General features: G+C 41.3%; 1 protein-coding gene and 1 pseudogene across 1 annotated transcript in view; both read right to left on the reverse strand.

The window, feature by feature from the left end:
- HS3ST4 (heparan sulfate-glucosamine 3-sulfotransferase 4) overlaps positions 1–26,306 on the reverse strand; it is a 414,289-nt gene that overhangs the window by 361,841 nt on the left and 26,142 nt on the right. The gene's annotated exons all lie outside the window — the stretch shown is intronic.
- Positions 6,251–6,368, reverse strand: LOC132477164 (5S ribosomal RNA; annotated as a pseudogene).

The raw sequence follows: 26,306 nt of genomic DNA on the forward strand, positions 1-26,306 counted from the left end.
GATGGGAGACAGCCTGGGGCTGGGAGTTAGGGCCTGGTTTCCAGTCGTAGCTCTGCCCCAAGTCTGCACGTTTATTCATGCTTCTCTAAGGGCCTGGGCCCTCATTCCAAATGAGGATGTGGGCCTCTGAGATCTAGGATCAAATCCAGGAGTCCTGCACAGCTGGGTTTGTTTGGCCCATCTCGCGATTTTACACTCTTGTAACAATCTAAAAAACTGGGAGATTTCATATAAAAATTCAGATCTCTGGTTTTTCTTTCGTAATGGAAGCTTTGGCAATTTTGAGTACACACTGCACATGGCGGCGAAGGGCCAGAAAATAGTAAGGGCTGCACCACTGGATGGAGCCTAAAATCGCCCACCCTCCACGGTCCCAATGTGGTCCCTGCACCAAGGCCAAAGGTCAGCTATTTATGATCCCATGATTCTGTTTCTTTTCTTTTAGGAAATAAATGTCTATAAAGATAGACCGAGAGGGTCATGTTTTAAAAAACATTTAGAGAGCACACATTCCTTTGTAGGAGTGAACTTAATCCCCACGTAGTTGATAATACATCCATCACCCATGCAGCGTCACTATAGACGCCAGGTGCCATTCTAAGCACGCTACTTTTTTTTTTCTTTTTCTTTTTTCTTTTTTTGCTGTACGCGGGCCTCTCACTGCTGGGGCCCCTCCCGCTGCGGAGCACAGGCCCCGGACGCGCAGGCTCAGTGGCCATGGTTCACGGGCCCAGCCACTCCGCGGCATGTGGGATCTTCCCGGACCGGGGCACAAACCTGTGTCCCCTGCATCAGCAGGCGGACTCTCAACCACTGCGCCAGCAGGGAAGCCCTAAGCACACTACCTTTATTTCACCCATTCAGTCCTAGATACTATGACTATCCAAATTTTTAAAAAGAAGAAACGGAGAAACAGAAAGGTTCAGTAATCTGTCCAAGATAACACAGCCAGTCAGCAGTCTCTAAACCTGGAACTCAGGCAGGCCGCATGCACCTATCACACGCCACTGCCACATGCTTTTGAGCTGAAAGAACCCAGCCTAACTCATGCCCCGACTTTTGCACTCACCTGTTAACCAATTTAGTCTCCTCTGCTTCCCCACCCTTTTTCAGAAAGGGAAACTGAGACCCACAGATGGGAAGTAATTTTTTTTCCCAAAAAAATCATTAAAAAATTTGGGACAGGACAAAGGCCAGAAACCAAGCCAACCAACTTCCAGCACTGCTCTTTTTTCTAACACCAGGATGTTTAATTCTGGAGCCTAGACTGGAGATAAATTCTCATGTAGCTTCTTTAGGAACCAAGAAACCTGAGTCATTATAAAGAGTCCCACTCACTACCTTGTAAAATGTGATGCTACATAACCAGGTTTGAGGCTCAAATACCCGAGGAAACAAGCCCAAATACAGAGGGGTGTCCAGTGTTGGCTTGTGCATGGGTGTCTCCTGGCAGACAGGTGACTCCCAGCGAACTCCTGGCACCCTGCACCAAGATGCTTGAGAAAGGGGAACGTGTAATAAATCCAGTTATCTGAGCCCAGGCTCAAGATGGAAAGAGTCAAGATGACTCAGAGGAACAATAACCAAAGATACTAAGAGTGCATCTCACATCACCAATTTATTGGCACTTCTAAAATAATAAGACGCATGTGCTTCCATCTTGATAATCTCTAAAATATACCATCCACTGTTCCCATTTCCCCATATCCTGGAGGAAGAGGGAGCCTAGGCAAAAGGTTCTAGAAATCCTCTACATGAGGTGGATCTCAGAGACTGTCTTATTGGGAAGGCACCTTTAATCTATAAATCTACAAGGTAGGTATGGAGCTCCTTAGCTCACTAACAATTTATTATCAGAAGGTATTATTGTTACTATGATTACTGATGTTAGCAACAATGGATGTTGCCATTTTTTAAATTTTATTTTATATTATAGTTGATTTACAATGTTATTTTAGTTTCAGGTGTACAGCAAAGTGATGCATTTATACACATACACATATCCATTCTTTTCCAGATTACTTCCCATATAGGTTATTACAGAATACTAAGTAGAGTTCCCTGTGCTATACAGTAGGTCCTTGTTGATTATCTATTTTATATGTATTAGTGTGTATCTGTTAATCCCAAACTCCTAATTTATCCCTCCCCACCACGTTTCCTCTTTGGTAACCATAAGTTTGTTTTCGAAGTCTATGAGTCTATTTCTGTTTTCTAAGTTCATTTGTATCATTTTTTTTAGATTCCACATATAAGTGATATCATATGATATTTGTCTTTCTCTGTCTTCACTTAGTACGATAATCTCTAGGTCCATCCATGTTGCTGCAAATGGCATTATTTCATTCATTTTTATGGCTGGGTAATATTCCATTGTCTATATATACCACATCTTCTTCAGCCATTCCTCTGTCGATGGACATCTAGGCTGTGGAGGTTGCCATTACATGGTTGTGTACTACGTGCTAAGCACAGTGTGGAAAGCCTTACTTGCTCTAACCTACTAATCACCATAATTATGCCATGAAGTAGGTACTACTGTTACCCTCCTGTAACTGATGAGGAAACAGACAGTCTGAAGGGTGAGATGACATGCCCCAAGCTCCACAGCTAGGAAGCAGCAGAAGCAAGGTCAGCAATTCAAACCCAGGGCTTCCAATAACCCACGCAACCCTACCTCCTTCCAGAAATCTAATTGGTCCTATTCAAGTAGTGGGATGTTTTTTGAGTTCTGTTGTTCAACCAGTCAAGACTGCATGAGCTTATCACCAAAACCCATTTCTTAAAGGCCGCTTCAGGGTGTCAAGAGCTCCATGAGGTCACCCAGGCTCTGCCCATCCATTGTGACACCCAGAATGCCAGCCAAAAGTCAATGGGTATCACTGTGAACAGCTGGGGCGAAAAAAAAACTTGTTGCTCTCCAGTGCTTCTTAGCATGAAAATAATCATGCATTTCCTACTGTTTGGGTGGCAGAGTTACAAGGGTCAGCCAAAGAGATGGCAAAACAATGTGGTTCACCAAATGAGTCATCAGGATGAGAATATCAATTTATTTGAGCAGACATGTGTTGAGAGAATTCATCCAGTGTAAAAAGGTAGCTGATTTAAACTGCCTCCAAAAAGTACCACCTACTTGACAATCTCTCCTAATGCTCATCTGGTGCCCAGGGTTTACGGGGCAGGAAAAGGGGTGAGAGAAAGGAAGGGAGAGGGAAAAGCTACGGTATTTGCTTTAGAATATTTGTTTTAAAGACATAAGTTTCAAAAATGGAAAGCCTGCTCCAGTTACTTTGACTGAAACTTGCTCCCTGGAATCCTAAGAGAGGGCAGGCCACCTCTAGCCACATCCCTTGTGGGTCTTACAATATTTCCACCCCAATCTTGCATCAGGAGAGGCCAAGTGAAAATGCAGCAATATGATGAAATGGCTCCTTTGCAAACATTATGAAAAGATTTATCCTTCCAAGGTAGAGTCTAACCAAATGGTTTGCTCACTGTGGGACAGCAAAGAGATGAAAGCAAGTCTTCAGATTTGCATATAGTATAAGAAAGCAGGGCTTCCCTGGTGGCGCAGTGGTTGAGAGTCCGCCTGCCGATGCAGGGGACACGGGTTCGTGCCCCGGTCTGGGAAGATCCCACATGCCGCAGAGCGGTTGGGCCCATGAGCCATGGCTGTTGAGCCTGTGCGTCCGGAGCCTGTGCTCCGCAACGGGAGAGGCCGCAACAGTGAGACGCCCGCATACAGCAAAAAAAAAAAAGAAAGCATCTTTATTTTCCCATCAGCTTGCACTTGCCTGACCTAGAGTCTGTGCTGGTGTGGGAGTGTGCACTAAAGGGTTTACTCAGCAGGCTTGGGGTCCCCAAACCTTGCACACTCCAAAGAAAAGACTGACCCTTGACCATGCCCTGGGAGATAAACTCTGAACCCTTGGAATACCCTACCTGATAAGAGTGTCTTTGTATACCTGAGACAATGGACCACGCCAAACAATTTATGCTAACACTGTGATTTACAGTGAACAGCTGTTTTTGTTTGCCTGGGGCCCTGAGCCATGCCAAATCAGTTGAACCTTTAGAAGGGCAGATCCTGGAGGCTGAGTTGCTAAGGTCATCAGTCGGGCACTCCATGCCTAGGTGACTGGTTGCCAGTACAATTCCTGGACATCAAGTCTCGGTGAGCTTCCCTGGTTGGCAACACGTAGCACATCTGTCACTGTTGTTGGGAGAATTAGTGCCGTCTGTGCAACTCCACTGGGAGAGCAAAACTGTAAGCTTGGGTCTGGTTTCTCCCGGACTCTGCCCTCTATGTCTTTTTCCTTTGTTGATTTTAATGTGCATCCTTTCCTGACTGGGAGTATAACATCTTTTCTGAGTTCTGTGAGTCCTGTTTGAAAATCATCAAACAGGAAGGTGGTTTTGGAGATACCCAACCCAGGCAGGGAGGGAGAGAGGGGGAAAGGAGGGAGGGAGGCAGGAAGACAGAAAGAAAGAAAGCAAGGGAGGGAGAGGGGGATGGAAGGAAGGAGAAAGGGAGGAAGGGAGGGAGGGAAAGGGGAGGGAGGGAAGGAATAAAGTGAAACAAGAAGAAAAAAAGCCAAGGAATTGTTCTAGTGCCAAATTTCTTGCTGTTTGGGCTCAAAGTAACAGCAGGAAAGAAAATACCACGTATACAAGAGCCTCGAAAGACACAGAACACAGATAAAAATCAGAGGCTGCCCGTGCAACACCCAAGGCATCATTGAAGACTCTATCATGCCGTCATTGAGATTGCTTTGTCTAACTGTTTCCCCAGTACAACGACTAACCTCCACCATTGAGAAATCGTAACTATTCCCTTCTGATGAAAACATTCCATTTCAGAAATAAAATAAAACTTTCAAAAGTGATCTTGAAGAGATTTAAATAGATTACAGCATTAAATAATACTTTTCTTTCTTTTGGTGGTCAAACGAGAAGAAAATGGATTGCTGCCTATTTCTGTACTGCCAGGTCAATTGTACAACCACGTTGAATGCTCTGGCAAAGCCGAGGGGATACGCTCCATGCCTGGACCCAATACTAGAAACTCAGGCCTCCATTCATACACTTAACCCTTCTCAATTCATTGAAGACCACTTCAAGCAAAAATCATTTGAAAGAAATTACCTCTATGTATTACACCATGAGCAGTGAAAAATGTCCCACCTGAGACTCGATGGTCCCGAACCAATAAAATTTTTGCTGAAGTGCAAGATGTAATAACTCAGGGAAAAGAAGTCCCCATGACAACAAAAGGGGAAAGGAAATGAGTGACAGTCTGAGGCTTCAAGTCTCTCACAATACAAGGCATCTCTAATTCGTACTTGGAAATATGTCTTTGGGATTGAAATCCCAGAAAGTAACTTCCTCTCTATCGTTTCCCTGCCTGCCCAGGTGGTAACGTTAAACCTAACTACACTTCATCAAAAGAGGATGGAAATCCAGGCACTAGGATGGAACCTGCATCTATTCCACACCTTCCACAACTCCCAAATCAAAATGATGCAGGTGTACTATGGAGTGGATAGCACGAGTGGGATTTTGGAGGGTTCAATACACACACGTGTAGAAGTTGTAGCCAGAGAAGGAAACCACAGGATTTCACACCGTGAGATGCCTGGGGTCATTTTCCAAACACTCTTCCATTTCTTTTTTTTTTCTTTTTAATTTTATGTTATTTTTATTTTATCACAATAATTTTTTTAAAGGTGGGAAAAGGTATGGTCCAAGAAATAAAAATAGCAATAGTTTCAGAGTCGACACATCTTAAATTATACTTGGTCTCTTCTCTAATACATATTATCTGAAGGAACACTGCCAATTAGTGAGTCAAAGTTTTATGCAGCACTTCCCTGGAGGTGCAGTGGCTAAGAATCCGCCTTCGAATGCAGGGGACACGGGTTCGAGCCCTGGCCCGGGAAGATCTCACATGCTGAGGAGCAACTAAGCCCGTGAACCACAACTACTGAGCCTGCGCTCTAAAGCCCGCGAGCCACAACTACTGAGCCTGCATGCCACAACTACTGAAGCCCACGCCTAGAGCCTGTGCTCTGCAACAAGAGAAGCCACCACCATGAGAAGCCCACGCACCGCAACAAAGAGTAGCCCCCGCTCACCACAACTAGAGAAAGCCCGTGTGCAGCAACGAAGACCCAGCACAGCAAAAAATTAATTAATTTATTTAATTAAAACAAAAAAGCTTTATGCAATGGTTTGCTTTTTTTGTTTTTTAAGCCTACAGCACCCGGTATTCCCAGGTGGTCTCCCATCCAAGTACTCACCAGGCCTACCCTGCCTAGCTTCTGAGATCAGATGAGATCGGGAGCACTCAGGGTGGTATGGCTGTAGAGTGCAATGGTTTGCTTTTATAATAGGTGCACTTTTTTAAAATTGAACTATAATTGATTTACAATACTGTGTTAATTTCAGGTGTACAGCAAAGTGATTCAGATAGATAGACAGACTGATTGATTGATTGATTGATTCAGGTTATTTTCCATTATAGGTTAATACAAGATATTGGATATAGTTCCCTGTGCTAAACAGTAAATCTTTGTTGTTACCTATTTTAGTATATAGTAGTACATATCTGTTAATCCCATACTCCTTATTTATCCCTCTCCCCTTTCCCCTGTGTTTTCTATGTTTGTGAGTCCGTTTTTGTTTTGTAAATAAGTTGATTTGTATTATTTTTTAGATGCCACATATACATGATATCATATAATAGTTGTCTTTCTCTGTGTCCCATTTCTTTTTCAGGAAAAGATCCCAAGAAAAAACTCCTAATTTCCCTACTTAATTCCTTGGTTTGATGCTCCCAGCCTGGCTGCTCAGTGGGGCCCCATCTCTCCAGCCTCTTCCTTCATACCCCCTCAAAACCCATAGGATTAAAACGTCTTAAGGGTTTCCTAGTTATCAATACTGAGAAACAGAAGACACAAAGAAACAAACACTGGAGATTCTCCTGGAATCTTGGCTTGCACAGCCACTTCCCCACTGAGTCTCTGAGTCCTTATTCCTGAATGTGTGGTTGCTATGGCCCTCCCGACCCTGCACAGCCCAGATACCTTCTTAATTCCCACTGACACCTTCCTAACAGGAGGTCTGTACTACCAGAACTATATCATAACAAGAAACAGCTTCCAGTTAACCAGGATCTACCAAGGGGCGGCCATCAGGCTAGGCACTTGATATAATTTATCTCCTTTAACCCAAATCAACAGCCCTACGACAAAGGTACTATACTTTTCACTTTTTAGATGAAAAAATATAGTTCAGAGAAGTCAAGCAATTAGCCCAAGGTCACAGAGCTAGGATTTGGCAATCCTGTGATTGGAGCCTGAATATAAGTCTACTGAAAATCTAATCAAGACAGAAGAGTAGTTAATTCAGGTGATAAGTGGTGTGAAGTGTATAATGCACATTCCCAGGCTCTCCACATGGAGCCAAACCTCCTCTCTACAAGCTCACCCCATTGTTTCCATGGGATCTGTAATGCTGAAATCAGATATATTGACTTTATCAAGGTAAAGCATGTGGACCAGAGGACAGACAGCAGAAGCAAGAAGAACTACTATCCTGCAGCCTGTGGAACAAAAACCACATTCACAGAAAGATACACAAGATGAAAAGGCAGAGGGCTATGTACCAGATGAAGCAACAAGATAAAACCCCAGATAAACAACTAAATGAAGTGTAGATAGGCAACCTTCCAGAAAAAGAATTCAGAATAATGATAGTGAAGATGATCCAGGACCTCGGAAAAAGAATGGAGGCAAAGATAGAGAAGATGCAAGAAACGTTTAACAGGCCTAGAAAAATTAAAGAACAAACAGAGATGAACAATACAATAACTGAAATGAAAAATACACTAGGAGGAATCAATAGCAGAATAACTGAGGCAGAAGAACGGATAAGTGACCTGTAAGACAGAATAGTGGAATTCACTGCTACAGAACAGAATAAAGAAAAAAGAATGAAAAGAAATGAAGACAGCCTAAGACACCTCTGGGACAACATTAAACGTAACAACATTCACATTATAGGGGTACCAGAAGAAGAGAGAGAGAAAGGACCAGATAAAATATTTGAAGAGATTATAGTCAAAAATGTCCCCAACGTGTGAAAGGAAATAGCCACTCAAGTCCAGAAAGCACAGAGAGTCCCATACAGGATAAACCCAAGGAGAAACACACTGAGACACATAGTAATCAAATTGGCAAAAATTAAAGACAAAGAAAAATTACTGAAAGCAGCAAGGGAAAAACGACAAATAACATACAACGGAACTCTCATAAGGTTAACAGCTGAATTCTCAGCAGAAATTCTACAAGTCAGAGGGAGTGGCATGACATATTTAAAGTGATGAAAGGGAAGAACCTACAACCAAGATTACTCTACCCAGCAAGGATCTCATTTGGATTCGATGGAGAAATCAAAAGCTTTACAGACAAGCAAAAGCTAAGAGAATTCAGCACCATCAAACCAGCTCTACAACAAATGCTAAAGGAACTTCTCTAAGTATTCTTAGAGAAGAAACACAAGAGAAGAAAAGGACCTACAAAAACAAACCCCAAACAATTAAGAAAATGGTAACAGGAACAGACATATCGATAATTACCTTAAACATGAATGGATTAAATGCTCCAATCAAAAGACACAGGCTCGCTGAATGGATACAAAAACAAGACCCATATATACGCTGTCTACAAGAGATCCACTTCAGACCTAGGGACACATACAGGCTGAAAGTGAGGGGATGGAAAAAGATATTCCATGCAAATGGAAATCAAAAGAAAGCCGGAGTAGCAATATTCATATCAGATAAAATAGACTTTAAAATAAAGAATATTACAAAAGGGCTTCCCTGGTGGCGCAGTGGTTGAGAGTCCGCCTGCCGATGCAGGGAACACGGGTTCGTGCCCCGGTATGGGAAGATCCCACATGCCGCGGAGCGGCTGGGCCCGTGAGCCATGGCCGCTGAGCCTGCGCGTCCGGAGCCTGTGCTCCGCAACACGAGAGGCCGTGACAGTGAGAGGCCCGCGTACCGCAAAAAAAAAAAAAAAAAAAAAAAAAAGAATATTACAAAAGACAAGGAAGGACATTACATAATGATCAAGGGATCAATCCAAGAAGAAGATTAACAATTATAAATATATATGCTCCCAACACAGGAGCACCTCAATATATAAGGCAAATGCTAACAGCTATAAAAGAGGAAATCAACAGTAACACAACAATAGTGGGGGACTTTAACGCCTCACTTACACAAATGGACAGATCATCCAAGCAAAAAATTACTAAGGAAACACAAGCTTTAAATGACACAAAAGACCAGATAGATTTAATCGATATTTATAGGACATTCCATCCAAAACCAGCAGATTACACTTTCTTCTCCAGTGTGCACGAAATATTCTCCAGGACAGAGCACATCTTGGGTCACAAATCAAGCCTCCGTAAATTTAAGAAAATTGAAATTATATCAAGCATCTTTTCTGACCACAGTGCTATGAGATTAGAAATCAATTACAGGGGAAAAAAAGGAAAAAACACAAACACACGGAGGTTACACAATACGTTACTAAATAACCAAGAGGGCACTGAAGAAATCAAAGAGGAAATCAAAAAATACCTAGAGACAAATGACAATGAAAACACAATGATCCAAAACCTATGGGATGCAGCAAAAGCAATTCTAAGAGGGAAGTTCATAGCAATACAAGCCTAACTCAAGAAACAAGAAAAATCTCAAGTAAACAATTTAACCTTACACCTAAAGGAACTAGAGAAAGAAGAACAAACAAAACCCAAAGTTAGCAGAAGGAAAGAAATCATAAAGATCAGATCAGAAGTAAGTGAAATAGAAACAAAGAAAACAATAGCAAAGATCAATAAAACTGAAAGCTGGTTCTTTGAGAAAATAAACAGAATTGATAAACCATTAGCCAGACTCATCAAGAAAAAGAGGGAGAGGACTCAAATCAATAAAATTAGAGATGAAAATGGGGAAGTTACAACAGACACTGCAGAAATACAAAGCATCCTAAGAGACTACTACAAGCAACTCTATGCCAATAAAGTGGACAACCTGGAAGAAATGGACAAATTCTTAGAAAGGTATGACCTCCCAAGACTGAACCAGGAAGAAATAGAAAATATGAACAGACTAATCACAAGTAATGAAATTAAAACTGTGATTAAAAATCTTCCAACAAACTAAAGTCCAAAATCAGATGGCTTCACAGGTGAATTCTATCAAACATTTAGAAAAGAGCTCACACCCATCCTTCTCAAACTCTTCCAAAAATTGCAGAGGAAGGAACACTCCCAAACTCATTCTGTGAGGCCACCATCACCCTGATACCCAAACCAGACAAAGATACTACAAAAAAAGAAAATTACAGACCAATATCACTGAAGAATATAGATGCAAAAATCCTCAACAAAATACTAGCAAACAGAATCCAACAGAACATTAAAAGGATCATATACCATGATCAAGTGGGATTTATCCCAGGGATGCAAGGATTCTTCCATATATGCAAATCAACCAATGCGATACACCACATTAACAAATTGAAGAAGAAAAACCATATGATCATCTCAATAGATGCAGAAAAAGCTTTCAACAAAATTCCACACCCATTTATGATAAAAACTCTACAGAAGGTTGGCATAGAGGGAAACTAATTCAACATAATAAAGGCCATATATGACAAACCCACAGCCAACGTCATTCTCAATGGTGAAATACTGAAAGCATTTCCTCTAAGATCAGAAACAAGACAAGGATGTCCACTCTCACCACTATTATTCAACATAGTTTTGAAAGTCCTGGCCACAGGAATCAGAGAAGAAAAAGAAATAAAAGGAATACAAATTGGAAAAGAAGAAGGAAAACAGTCTCTGTTTGCAGACGACATGATACTATACATAGAGAATCCGAAAGATGTCACCAGAAAACTATTAGAGCTAATCAATGAATCTGGTAAAGTTGCAGGATACAAAATTAATGCACAGAAATCTCTTGCATTCCTACACACTAATGATGAAAAATCTGAAAGAGAAATTAAGGAAACACTCCCATTTACCATTGCAACAAAAAGAATAAAATATCTAGGAATAAACCTACCTAGGGAGACAAAAGACCTGTACTCAGAAAACTATAAGACACTGATGAAAGAAATTAAAGATGATACCAACAGATGGAGGGATATACCATGTTCTTGGATTGGAAGAATCCATATTGTGAAAATGACTATACTACCCAAAGCAATCTACAGATTCAATGCAATCCCTATCAAATTACCCCTGGCATTTTTCACAGAACTAGAACAAAAAACCTTAAAATTTGTATGGAGACACAAAAGACCCCGAATAGCCAAAGCAGTCTTGAGAAAGAAAAACGGAGCTGGAGGAATCAGAATCCCTGACTTCAGACTATATTACAAAGCTACAGTAATCAAGGCAATATAGTACTGGCACAAAAACAGAAACATAGATCAATGGAACGAGATAGAAAGCCCAGAGATAAACCCATGCACCTATGGTCAACTAATCTATGACAGAGGAGGCAAGGACATACAATGGAGAAAAGACAGTCTCTTCAATAAGTGGTGCTGGGAAAACTGGACAGCTACATGTAAAAGAATGAAATTAGAACACTCCCTAACACCATACACAAAAAAAGTTCAAAATGGATTAGAGACCTAAATGTAAGACCGGACACTATAAAACTCTTGGAGGAAAACATAGGAAGAACACTCTTTGACATAAATCACAGCAAGATCTTTTTTGACCCCCCTCCTAGAGTAATGGAAATAAAAACAAAAATAAACAAATGGGACCTAATGAAACTTAAAAGATTTTGCACAGCAAAGGAAACCATAAACAAGATGAAAAGACAACCCTCAGAATGGGAGAAAATATTTGCAAACAAATCAGCAGAGAAAGAATTAATCTCCAAAATATATACACAGCTCATGCAGCTCAATATTAAAAAAACAAACAACCCAATCAAAAAATGGGTAGAAGACCTAAACAGACATTTCTCCAAAGAAGACATATAGATGGCCAAGAGGCACATGAAAAGCTGCTCAACGTCACCAATTATTAGAGAAATGCAAATTGAAACTACAATGAGGTATCACCTCACACCAGTTAGAATGGGCATCATCAGAAACTATCTACAAACAACAAATGCTGGAGAGGGTGTGGAGAAAAGGGAACCCTCTTGCACTGTTGGGGGGAATGTAAATTGATACAGCCACTATGGAGAAGAGCATGGAGGTTCCTTAAAAAAACCTAAAAATAGAATTACCCTATGACCCAGCAATCCCAGTACTGGGCATACACCAGAGAAAACCATAACTCAAAAAGACACATGCACCCCAATGTTCACTGCAGCACTATTTACAATAGCCAGGTAACGGAAGCAACCTAAATGCCCATCGACAGACGAATGAATGGATAAAGGATGTGATACACATATACAGTGGAACATTACTCAGCCATAAAAAGGAATGAAACTGGGTCATCTGTAGAGACAAGGATGAATTGCATACAGAGTGAAGTAAGTCAGAAAGAGAAAAACAAATATCGTATATTAACGCATACATGTGGAACCTAGAAAAATGGTACAGATGAACTGGTTTGCAGGGCAGAAGTTGAGACACAGATGTAGAGAACAAATGTATGGCCACCAAGGGGGGAAAGGGGCGGAGGGGGGTGTTGGTGCTGTGATGAACTGGGAGATTGGGATTGACATATATACACTAATATGTATAAAATGGATAACTAATAAGAACCTGCTGTATAAAAATAAATAAATTAATTAAATAAATAAATAAATAAATGAAGTGTGTGCACGAGCATCTGGGTGCGCACATGTGTTTTTGCCAGTTACAAGTCTTCCATAAAACACTTAAATGATCAGCAAGCCCAGAAGCCAATCATAATTCTAGTCATGAGGTGTACCAAGTGGCATAATTCAGCTTTGAAGAGGCCCCCTCTAAATGGATTAAGTATGATTGAATGATACGGGTTCTCCCTGGGTGTAAATGGGGTGGTAGTGTACAGGCATTCTGGGAAGTGGAGTTAATTCTTTCCAAGTGTCTATTCGATCCCCAAGGGATATCCTCCACCCTGGGAGGACTCAGCTCCAAATTCTCAATCCAGGGAGGGAGGGAGGGGGAAGGGATGGATTGGGAGTTTGGGATTAGTAAGTGCAAACTATTATATATAGAATGGATAACCAACAAGGACCTACTGTATAACACAGGGAACCATATTCAATATCCTGTGATAAACCATAATGGAAAAGAGTATGAAAAAGAATGTATATATGTGTATAACTGAATCACTCTGCTGTACAGTGGAATTTAACACAACATTGTAAATCAACTATACTTGAAAAAAATAAATTTAAAAAAAAACTCTCAATCAGAAACAACACAGTATCAATATGAGACAGTTGAGGTGTTTTCTGATGGGTATTTTTCTAAAATGCCTTAGACACTTGCTAATCTTTACTTTTTTTCCATTATCTATTTTAACTGAAGTAATACACTCAGAGGATTTTAGAAAAAGAGACATGCACGCTGTCAAGGATTTAGACTAGACGCCTCTCTGCAGCCTGTTTTTTCTCATCAACAACAGATCTTGGAGTTTTTTCCACGGCTATATGCACAGAGCTGTCTCTTTCTTTTAAACAACTGCATTGTATTCCTTCCGTGGGTAAGCCAGAACTTACACAACCAGTCTCGTACTGAGGTACACTTGGGTGGCTTCCAATCTTTTGCCATTAAAAATAAAACAACTCGTACATATTTTTTTGCTGGACAATTAAGATTTCTCCAAACTGAACACAGAGTAGTGTTGTTCTCAACGCAGGCATATACCTGTTCTTCCAGAGATGCTATGATCCAACTCAAAAGTAAGGACAACAACTAAGACATAAACTGGACCAACAGAGAGCAGGCACATCTGAAACAAAATCTGTCCTGAAAATTGCACAATGCATGGTTACTGCATCTATACTCTTTCTGAGAGAATCAGAGGGTCCGTGGCCAAGGACAACGGAAAGATCCACAGGATCTAAAGAGCACTGTGCAATGTTTAAAATAAGCACTTCTTTTTGGCGGTGTACAAGAGAAATATAAATGTTAAACCTCACCAGCAAAGCACACTGCATGGGACATTAACATAATACAATTTAGACACAATAGCAATCTTCAGTCATAGAGCAGACTTCCATCACCGCCAAAAACATTTCTCCCCTCACTGTTGAATGCTGCTGTGAACTTCGTCTGTGACTGAGATTCTAAGATAACTCAAAGAATGTAGTTTTTACGTGTGAGGGCAGGGAGAACTGGGCATCCCCAGACACAGCAAGCAAGAGTGTAAATATTTATATAAGCTTCCTGGAGGGAAATTCAGCAATGTGTACCAAAAGCTTTAAAATCATGCTCACTGCTCACCTTTTGACCCAGTAATTATATGCCCATGTATGCCCTGGGATTCATCCTAAGAAAGTGTGTGTGTGTGTGTGTGTGTGTGTGTGTGTGTGTTTTCTGTACCCATTTGTTCACTGCAATGTTTTAGGACCAGAGAAACACCGGAAGCAATGTAAATGTCCACCTGTAGGGTATCAGTTAAATATATTATAATGTATTCATACCATACAATGAAAACTACACAGCCAATAAAATTCATGTGTTAAAGGAATAGTTTGCAACCTGTGGGTCACAAATCATTGAGTCATGAAACCAGTTTTTGTGGGCCATGGACAGCTTTTTAAATAGAAGAATATCAGAGCGCATCACACAAAGTAAGTGTCAGTATGGTTTCATGAAACTTTATTTAAATGGATGTGTGTTTATTCTGGGTCAGTATATAAAATGTACTTCTTACTTTAGGATATAGTAAAAAAAAAACAAAACTGAAAACCACTGTGGCAACAGAATATTCACTAGTATGGAAATATGTCAACATTCTACATTTAAGTGGGGAAAAACAGGTTAAAAATTATATAGTATAATCCCAAATTTGAGATAATACCAACAATCAAATATGTATGTGTATATGTGCACAGAAAAGAAACATTCTCTGGATAGTAGTATTATGGGTGAAGGTAATTTTTCTCTATTTTCCCTACATGCTTCTGGTATTTTTCTAAATTTCCTATAATTTCTGATTATGTTAATAAGCAGAAAAAAAACAGAGGCTATTTCCAAATATGGTTTTGGTAAGTATGTTAAGTATTTTAAGATGCTCCAAAAATGAGTCAAGGGTGACAATAAATGAATGAGGTGACCAGGCACTCATTCCATCCTCTGACACCCTCCTATGAAAAATCTTCTTTCAGAAATGTTGCATACCAACACATTGGGACAAGCAGCATGGTCCTATAAGAAGGTGCACAGGAAAAGTAAAATAATAGTAGTTCAGAACTGAAAGTATTCTTATTCTGTATCACAGAGTATACACAAGTGACTGTTGTTTCTATTAAAAAAGAAAGGAAGGGGCTTCCCTGGTGGCGCAGTGGTTGAGAGTCCGCCTGCCGATGCAGGGGACGTGGGTTCGTGCCCCGGTCCAGGAAGATCCCACATGCCACAGAGCGGCTGGGCCCGTGAGCCATGGCCGCTGAGCCTGCGCATCTGGAGGCTGTGCTCCGCAACGGGAGAGGCCACGACAGTGAGAGGCCCGCGTACCCCCCCCCAAAAAAAAAAAAAAAGGAAGGAAGGAAAGGAGGGAGGGAAGGAACAGAAATAATGGAAGGGAAGAGTGAAAAGAAAAGAAAGTACCAAAAATAGCTGATATGTTTTAAAAAAGAGAGAGAAAGAAAGCTTGTCTTTAATACATAGCAGCAAAAAAATTGGACAAAGCTTTCACTTTATGACTAGAGGTTTCAGCCAGCAAATATCATCCTGAAGTTATTAAACTTTAAAACGCCCAGGAACTCAATAAACCCTTTTTTAATTCATAATGAGTTAATGATGTGGCCAATGACCTGACCTCTTTTCAAACTGGATGAGGGATTTGATGAGTCAGTGCTAATTCAGGTTCAGGTGATCACTTCACTGTTAGGAAAACATTGTTACATTTTTTTTTTTCTGAGGAAGGGGCTTTAGTATGGAAGCATAATCATTAGTGATGCTATTTATCTTCTGCTTCACCTCAGTGGTACCCCAGTGAGGCACATAACTAATGAAATTACTCAATGTTAAGCAAGGAAATGGCAGCTTTTCTGTATGAATTCCATTTCTTCACTTTCCAAATCTTTCTCAAGTAGAGATGGGACCCTGTCCTCAAAATGTTTATATTCTGTTGGGGGAGACAATGGCAACTCCTGGATTTCTATTTACGTAGGTGATGTAGAGGTTTAGGCGGCTTGGAAGAGAATGCTTGCTGATGGAAATGACTGGTGATAAGACTTAAAACCACCCTTCCTACTGCCACTCAGACTAAACATAAATAACAAGATATGAAGAACACTGGGAAAAGAGTGTGCTAACTCAGGAAGAGTAAGATCACTTCTAGGCTGAAGGAGAAAAGCATTTGAACCTCACCAGTTATATTCTGGGAATAAAAGGTACAAAATTGTTGGACAGATGGACAAACCCATCCTTTTGGATGCTACTGTGAAAATTTGGGGCCAAACTAAGGTTGATCACAGATCATGATTTCCGAAGAGTATATGGGTCAAATTTATATCACTTTTTTCAAATCTTCTGATTTATTTGTGTATCCCTAGCATCTTGCAAAGCACTGGGGAGAGCAGACAGTTATAAAGTAATTATCCAATGTTAGATAAATACAGTTGCTTGATTTTTTAGTGGAATCCAATAAGGATTTGAGGAAAGAAACATAGATGCTTAAGGAGAACAACTGGTATACCAAAGGCACATGGATTAATTTGTCTATACTGATAGACGACTTCTCATTTTTAAAAATCTCCACATTATCTGCTTTGCTCTATTAGTATTTATTTTCCAGAGCTTTGCATGTGTATCTCATTTAATCCTTGTAACTAACCTCTAAAGTATACTATTAATATCTCCATTTTAAAGATGAGGAAACTGAGTCACAGATCAGTTTAGTAACTCATTCAAGGCCACACAACCAGCAGGTGCCACAGCCCATACTCATAGCCAAGCAGTTGGCTCCAAAGCCCATGTTACCCTAGTGCCCCCTATTTCGGAAGCACTCTAAACATTTGGCAGATGGTATCTTATTCTTTCCCCCAAAACCACGTGAAATAGCTTGTTAAAATACTGTGACCTTCCCCAAGTCACTGTATGCCCTTGCTGGGTATTGTCTGAGAGACCAAGGTAATTTCCCACAAGGCCAGCTTCATTCCTCACTAGCTGAAAAGCAAAGCAAATGAAACAAAAGAAAAGGAACATGAGGGATTCTTTGGGCACATTGTGTGTTGGATGTAAACAAATAAAATGGTTTTAATAAAGGGATGGCAAGTGAGAACATATATCAGTCACCTGGTACCTTGGTAGACCAGATGACCCTCCTCATGGAGTCTCAGAGACATGAAGGAGGAAGTGCCCTTATGTCCTGGGTTTTGTACCTTCTGAGATCCGACAGAGGTCTGCAAGTTGGTTTTTTTTTTTTTTTTTGCGGTACACGGGCCTCTCACTCCTGTGGCCTCTCCCGCTGCGGAGCACAGGCTCCGGACGCGCAGGCTCAGCGGCCATGGCTCACAGGCCCGGCCACTCCGCGGCATGTGGGATCCTCCCAGACCAGGGCACGAACCCATGTCCCCTGCATCGGCAGGCGGACTCTCAACCACTGCGCCACCAGGGAAGCCCTGCAAGTTTTAATGAAAACAATTTGCATTGTAGGGTGCCGAAGGTAGCAGGCTAATTTTAGGGTGGAGTTGGCTGGTTAGTTTTGTGCTCCAAAAAGTCTGGTTATGTCAACCCACTCCCAGTAGAGTCTCCCTGACAGTTATCTAATAAACTTGAGTTTCCCACTGCCAAAACATACTGCTGACAACAAAGGGTCTTTCTTTAGCATTGAAAAAAACTGAGTGCATTAAGGAAATCTGGTCACAGAAGAACAAGGAGACCTATAAAAGCTCCCCCACGTCTTCCATGCCTTCCTTCCAGCTTGATGTTTCTTGTCAAGAGAAGGAAAACTCTCAGTATAAATATGCATTTGAATCATAAAACAAATCCACCCAGTACTTTTGCAGAAAAAGAGAGAAATAAAAAGAGGCTCCAGGACAAACATCTAAGTAAAAAATATAAAGTGCTTTTACCCCCTCATCTCACGATGTGCCTGTCTCTTCCACTCTCCTCTTGCACTGAACAGTGTGTACACTTTACAGAGAATGCCAGCTATAATCCAACAGATGTCACTGTGAACATGGAGGAGAAAATGGCCAGAAACAGCCTCTCAAGGGTTGTCTGCACAAAAATACACTGACCAGCTTTGATTTTCAGTGCCACGGTCAACTAGACCAGCCCAAGTGTGAGCACAGGAACTTGTTCCTGCCATAACCTGAGTCACGTGAGCTGGGAATGCTAATTCATTTAGATGAGATTTGTGAAAAATATTGCTTTGGCTGAAAGAAGGGTATCTCATTGCTATGCAGACATGTATTATCAGGGGAAGAAAAGCAAAAAAGACTAAGGTTAGCCCGTATAAGATAGTCCTTCGAGGCAACTCTCAATCCAGAATATGAGTGTGCCTCAGGGATCAGCATGGTTAGACTGCAGTTAACCCCTTCTCTGTAATAATCCACACTGAAGTCACGTTTAAAGAGAAGAATCATGTCATTTCACCATCAGATGTGTAGGTATCACATCTCTCTCCTCCAAGCCTTCACATATCCTGTTCCTTATGTCCAACACCCTTCCCTCACCATTGACCCTTAGCTTAAATGGCTAACCCCTACAAGTCCCCTACTTCTCAGCTTAGGTGTCACTTCCCTTATTTTATCTACAAATGTGCCTGGCAGATAGTAGTGAATGAACAGATTTTTTAGAATAAATGAATAGGACCCATTTGTGGCCAGTGGGTGTAGAGGAAATATACCAGGGTCTTCTAGAAGGAATTTTCTCCCTAATGAAAGGCAAGAGCTGCCTGAAGAATAAGCCTTTTTGTCACTTTTCCTCCCTTCCTTCTTTGCATACTCTCATGCAAGAATGTAATACCTAAAGCTGCAGCAGCCATCTTCAGATCACAATGTAACAACCCACAGTTCAAAACCCAACAGGCTAACATGGCAGAATGGAAAGATGCAAACAGCTTGAACCCTTCACAGCCTGGTAAACTGCTGACTCTACCCTGGAACCACCCATCTGCATTTCTTGCTAAGTGAAATCTAAATATCCTAAGTCACTGTTCATTAGGTTTTCTCTCGCTTACAGCCAAAAGCATCCAGACTGGCATATCCTGCACTTATTAACCTAAATTGTGATTGGCATTTGCTTGTCTGTCTTCCCACCTAGACTGTGAGTTCCAGAAGGATGAAAGTGTCTTGTTGTTTACCTTCCTCCTGGCATACAGCAAAGAATGGGATGCCTTACACATTTGTTAAATGAGAGACTCATTTCCCTCACACCTGCCTCCCCCAGTTCCCAAGAACTAAAACTCGATGCTGACCCATTTCTATCTTTCTGAACCTTTAGAGGTATCTTTGATGTTAGATCTGGCACCTCTCAGTTCTCAGAACGCTATGACACATCTTAAAAAGTCAACTCTTTTTCAAGCTTTCCCTAAGTCAAATGGATATTTTTCAGACTTCAATTTAGAAAATCTCTTAGTGACATTCAACTTGGTCGATCACTCCTTCCTTTTTAAAATCCATAGTGCCATAAAACTGATTTGCTTTCTTTTTTATGGAAGTAATATTGATTTACAGAATGGAAGAAAATATTAGCAAGTGATAAGACTGACAAGGGGTTAATATCCAAAATATACAAGCAGCTCCTACAGCTCAATATAAAAAAAAAAAACCAAACAACCCAATCAAAAAAAAAATGGGCAGAAGACCTGAATAGACATTTTTCTAAAGAAAACATACAAATGGCTACCAAGCACAAGAAAAGATGCTCAATATCGCTAATTATGAGAGAAATGTAAATCAAAACAACAATGAGATATCACCTCACACCTGTCAGAATGGCTATCATCAAAAAGTCTACAAATAACAACTGTTGTCAAGGATGTGGAAAAAAGGGAACTCTGTGCACTGTTGGTGGGAATGTAAATTGGTGCAGCCACCATGGAAAACAGTTTGGAAAGTCCTCAGAACACTAAAAAATAGAACTACCATATGATCCAGCAATTCTGCTCCTGGGTATATACCCAGAAAAAACAAAAACACTAATTCAAAAAGATACATGCACCCCAATGTTCTTAGCAGCACTATTCACAACTGCTTTCTTATTGTCCTCTACACTTTTCTCTTTTACAAGCTCGCCTTTATGTACTCTGCACCCAATTTCAAAGCCTCATTCTAAGCCTTCCTTTCTTGCCACCATACACTTGCTCACAATCATCACTGACCATGGCTTCAATTATCACTTTATGTTGATAAGTCCCAAAGTTATATCTCCTAGCCCTGTCCTCTCCTCTGAGCTCAGCTACATACATCTACCTATTTGAAATATATATATCAAATATATATATATATATATATAGTCTTAAAACAATATATATAAACAATATATATATACATATATATATATATAATATATATATGTCTCAAAACCATCTGAAATTCAACATTTTTGAAACTGAACTTATTATCCTCCCTGACTCATCAGCATCCAGATGGAGGTATCAAAAACCTACCTCAAGCTGACTTAGGGCACTAAAGGAAATGTATTGGCTCAAGGAACCAAAAAGTTCTTGGACAGAGCTGGTCTCAGGCATGCATGAATTCAGGAATTTAAACAACACAATAAGGTCTCTCTTGCCATCTCTCATCTCTATTAATCTCCATCTAACTCCTTTCTCTCTCACTGCACACCAGCTTTCTCCATAGGTAGGAAACACTTCCATAGGTAGAAGCATCTGTAGGACTCCATCCTTCCTGCTCCAAGACCCCAAAGGCAAGCCCCCTTTGCCTTCACCTCCAACATTCCACAAAGAAGAATCTCACTGTGCAAACCTTGGTCACTAAGCCAATGCCTGTTACAGCCAGGGGAGGTGGGTTTTCCTGAAGGGAAATCTAACCCAAAATCAGATGATTGGATTTAACAGTTCTTCAACAAAAGAGAGCACAGGGTTTTCTGGACAAGTTAACTGAGAAGATGTCCTGCAGCTACCCCAAGCCAGCTCTTCTTCTCGTGGTCTCTGTCTTGGTAAGTAAAGCCATCCTTCTCCCATCCACTTATACAAGCCAGAAACCCAGGAGTTCCTGAAAACTTCCCTCACTCTCACCCCCCAAAGGCAAGCCAGCACCATATCCTTTCAGTTTTGCCTCCCAAATGTCATTCAACATCATCCACTTCTTTCCAACCTCACTGCCATCTCCCTAGTCTAAGCCACCAGAAACCTCTCCTGGACTATTTTAAGAACCCCCTATAGGTACTTACTCTCATCTCCCCAGTCCATTTCCTACGTAGCAACCAGGCTGATCATTTCAGAGTATGAACCTGACCCTGTCCCCTGTCTGTTGAAACCATTAGACAGCCCTCCATCTCTCTGAGGATAAAACCCCACATCTTTAACATGTCCTGCAATTCTCCATAGCTATCTCCTCTCCAGTTCCATTCTAAGCCACGCCTCTCTCTCTTACTGAGTTCCAGCACCGTGGGTCTTTAGTTCTTCCAACATGCCAGCCGTCTTCCTGAAATGAGGTCTTTATGTCCTGTTCCCTCTTGGATTGCTACCCTCCCCAACATACACACACATACACACACACACGCTCTCTCTCTCACACTTTCACCTCCTACTCAACCTTCAGATCTCTTCTCAAATGCCACTTATTTAGGAGAGTTTCCTCAACTCTCCAAACCTCTAATAGGTTACAGCTCTTGCTAGATGTTCAAACTGCACCCCCTTCATTATAGTCTCTTACAGCACTGGATACTGTTCCTTCACAGTATTCATTCTGCTCATCATTTTAACTTTATTTACACTGACTGATTATATCGTTCTTCTCCATTGAAAGACAAGTGCCACAAGGCCAAGAATCAACTGCTTTTACTTACCTTTGTGTCCCCAGCCCCAAGCACACTGCCTGGCACATTGGGAGGCAATCAATATGGAATGAGAAATAAATGTCTGAGTCATTTCTGGAAAGGACAGAGATTAAAAGTACAAGTTGTGGAGTCAAGCAGGTTAAAATCTTGGGCCCATAGGGACTTCCCTGGTGGTCCAGTGGCTAAAACTCCACACTCCCAATGCAGGGGGCCCGGGTTCGGTCCCTGGTCAGGGAAGTAAATCTCGCATGTTTCAACTACGGGTTCGCATGCTGCAACTAAAGATCCCACATGCCGCAACTAAGACGGGCGCAGCCAAATAAATAAATAAATATTTTTAAAAAATAAAATAAAAACAAATAAATAAAGTCTTGGGCCCATAGAAATACAAGGTGTGTCACCTTGGACACATCACTTAGAATTTCTCTTCTTTAAGTTTCAATTTCCTCATCTGTAAAATACGGACAATAATAAGGATTCATAAGATGACCTACCTTTTAGGTAGGTTTTTTACACTTAAAGCAATGCCCAGAACACAGAAAGCAGATGTATCCATTACAATTAGGTTTATCCAAGAACAACTAAAGCCCAAAATAGTATGGCTGAAGCAACACAGAAAAGTATCCCTCTGTTACCCAGAGGTTTCCATCGGGCTCCTTCTGTCCTGCTGCTGCTTCATCCTCAAGATGACACTCTCTCCACAGAGCACCAAATTACCGTTGAACTTCAATTCCCATACTCACATTCTCATCAACAGCAAAGAGCATCCTTGTAAGGACCTTCCTCAGAAGTCGTACCCAGCATCTGCTCTCAAATCCCACTGGCCCGAACTTAACCTTGTCAAGCCACATCAAGCAGGAGGAAGGCCGGGAAACAGAGTCTTTATTTCAGATTGTCATGTGCCCAACAAAAATTGAGAGATGAATAGTGGCCTCTTTTACAGCAAGACAGTGAAAGGAAAATTCTTACATGGAAATTGGACATTTTGTGTCAAGGAGTGCCTCCATAAAAGATGAAATGGGCAAATGAGATTGTAGAAGCACCCTCCCCAGAAACACATCCGTCACAGCAACAGGCACATAAATGCATTTGGTGGATTTTAAAGAAAACCACCACCATCATCCCATATGTGAACTTCCTAAACCCCTGGGTCCTGGGCTCCAGTGAAAGTGTGTTTGCCCAGAGAGAAGCCTTCAGAGGTTCGTCCCATTGTCACTCACTTAGGCCTGCCTTGACCTTTTCTCTCTGAATGATGCAAAATGCTTACAGGTGCCAGGCGGGACTTCTCAGGTTGCCCTGGGGCAGTCCTTTGCCTGCAGAATCCCTCCAGGGCAGGTCACCTACAGGAGGACTGTGGCTTTGCTTACCTGACGCACTGAGGGCCTTCCCAACCTGTCGCCAACCACCACCTCAGAAATCCAATCTTGCTTTACAGCTAAATCAATCCTGTCACTCCAATTAAATTCGCTTGGGAAAAGTTAAAAAAGGAATCTCTGGCCTCACTGTGAATTCTCAAGTCTGATAGAAAAACAACGATTCTGCCTCAGTTCAAAGAGAGAAAGGAAGTATTTACTCTGTCCCCTTCATGCAGAAGGGAAAGGGGCATTGACTGCTATTTTGATACTAGAAACTAAACTCTAAATAAGATCATCCGAGAAGGATAACCATATTCAAACTGCCTATTTTCTTTCATCTCATGGAAATGGTACATGGAATCACCATCCTTATTATTAAAAGCTTTTATCAAGGTGCCTGGGGCACAAAACAGGCTGAGTTGTACTAAATCTGTAACATTACTTGGGGATGACACGGAGGTCTTTCCCAAGAACTTAGAAGTAAGATTACCATCTGACAGCTTATCAAAATATATCAAAGTGTATCAAAATTTTAACAGTGCATACTCCTTCCATTGTCTCTGGAGACATGCATTCAAGAGCACAAGGGTATCCTCTGTAGCCTTGTCTGTAAAAGCGAAGGATGGAAATGACAGAGATGGTCACAAAGAGTAGAGAGGTTAAGTGTATCATGATACGACCTTACAGGGAAACACACTGTCAAGATTACGAAATAGTGAACTCAGCCTCTATACAGTGTCATGAAAAAGTGTTCACGCTCTCATGGTAAGTAGCCATAGCAAATGCAGGCTCTGAAGCCAAAAGGTCTCACTTAATTGTTTCCCAGCTCTGAGACTATGAGTAAGTTACTCAACATCTCTAAACCGGAGGTCGCTTATCTGAAAAATGGGGTGATAACAGCACTACCTCAGAGGGTCCTGTAGGATGAAGCACAGCACTTAGCCTAGTAGATGGTGAGTTGGCATATGGGGTAACTGTTACCTCACCACAGTTCTGTGGCAGTCTTAGTAATATCAATGACACCTCATCAGTGTCATCAAACTATATCGGTCAACACTTCTTCCTCCACTGTATACATCACTCAAAGGGAAACACAGGCCGACTATAAGCGGTGGCTCCTTTCTGGGCACAAGGCTGGCAGTGCAGGAAGCAGGATGGAAAAAAAGGAAAGAGGAAAAGTCTTTGGCTTTACTTTCATTTATATGTTAGTGGTTTTTTTCTTCTAAAACCAGCTTGTGTTTCTTTTATCATAAAGTGTTTTTTTTTTTTTTTCAAGATTGGCCTCTAAGAGTTAAACTTGCATCTCTTAATGGCATCTCTTAATGGATGAGAGCAGAGATATGCAAAGTTCCCGGGAAGGAGATTCCGAGCCTCAGGACCTGATGTAACTCAACTGAAAACAGTAACGTATCTAAAGAAAGGATATGACTACCTATGGGCTGAGGGTGGGGATGGCACCGAGTCCTAGTAGCTTAGGAAGAACAGGAACAGCAGACGTGGCAGGGCATGCAAGCAGTTCACAGGGGAGAGGGAATTTTGGTCCTTAGACTCATATTTGCAAGTGTGTCCTCTAGGCTCTTCACTTGGCTTTTGCTCTGTGTTAAGGACTGAATCGTGTCCCCCTCCCCAAATTCATGTGTTGAAATCCTAACCCCTAGGACCTCAGAATATGACCATATTCGGAGACAGGGTCTTTCACGAGGTAATTAAAGCAAAGTGGGGTCATTAGGGTGGGCCCTAATCCAATAGGACTAGTGTCGCTGTAAGAAAAGGAAATCTGGGCACAAACACACAGAGGGAAGATCATGTGAAGACACAGGGAAGAGAAGACAACCATCTGCAAGTCAGAGAGAGAGGCCTGAGAAGAAACCAACGCTGCCAACACCTTGATCTTGGACTTCTAGGCTCCAGGGCTGTGAGAAAATACATTGCTGTTGTTGAAGCCCCACAGTGTGTCATATTGTGCTGTGGTAGCCCTGGCAAACTAATACACTCTGTTCGTGATTCCTTTTCCATACATGAATTTTACATTTTCTATGTGCAAATCCACCAATCTTTCCCTTTATGGATTCTGGGTTGTCATTTTTTTTAAATCTTGATTTAAAAGGATTCTGCCATCCCAACTTTATTAAGATATATCCATACTGCCTTCTTATCATCTTTGTTGCCGTTACTATTGCTATGGTTGTACTGTGGCACCTCTTTTGTTTCGTTCTTTATCCGAAATATATTTCTGTAATATGGGTGTGGTCAGACCCTAACTTTGGGGTGACCCATTGTCTATATTACTTTTATACTCATAAAAATGTTAAAATTATATTACAGAAATAGATTTTTAGACACAGAAAAACATTCATGATACACATTTAGGTGAAAAGAGGGAATTATACTTAAAAATACACATTTTTGAAATAAAATGATTTATATATACTTCATAAGTATGGAAAAATGTATGAAAGAACATACACTAAATTATTAATAATAGTTATTTCTGGGTGATTAGGATTTTTTATGCTTTTAGTATTTTCTTTTTGTTTGTTTGTTTTTGTTTTTTGTTTTTTGTTTTTTGCGGTACGCAGGCCTCTCACTGTTGTGGCCTCTCACATTGCGGAGCACAGGCTCCGGACGCGCAGGCTCAGCGGCCATGGCTCACGGGCTTACCCGCTCCGCGGCATGTGGGATCCTCCCGGACCGGGGCACGAACCCATGTCCCCTGCATCGGCCGGCGGACTCTCAACCACTGCGCCACCAGGGAAGC

This window comes from Mesoplodon densirostris, chromosome 16, assembly GCF_025265405.1.
Source record: "Mesoplodon densirostris isolate mMesDen1 chromosome 16, mMesDen1 primary haplotype, whole genome shotgun sequence".
Taxonomy (NCBI): Eukaryota; Metazoa; Chordata; class Mammalia; order Artiodactyla; family Ziphiidae; genus Mesoplodon; species Mesoplodon densirostris.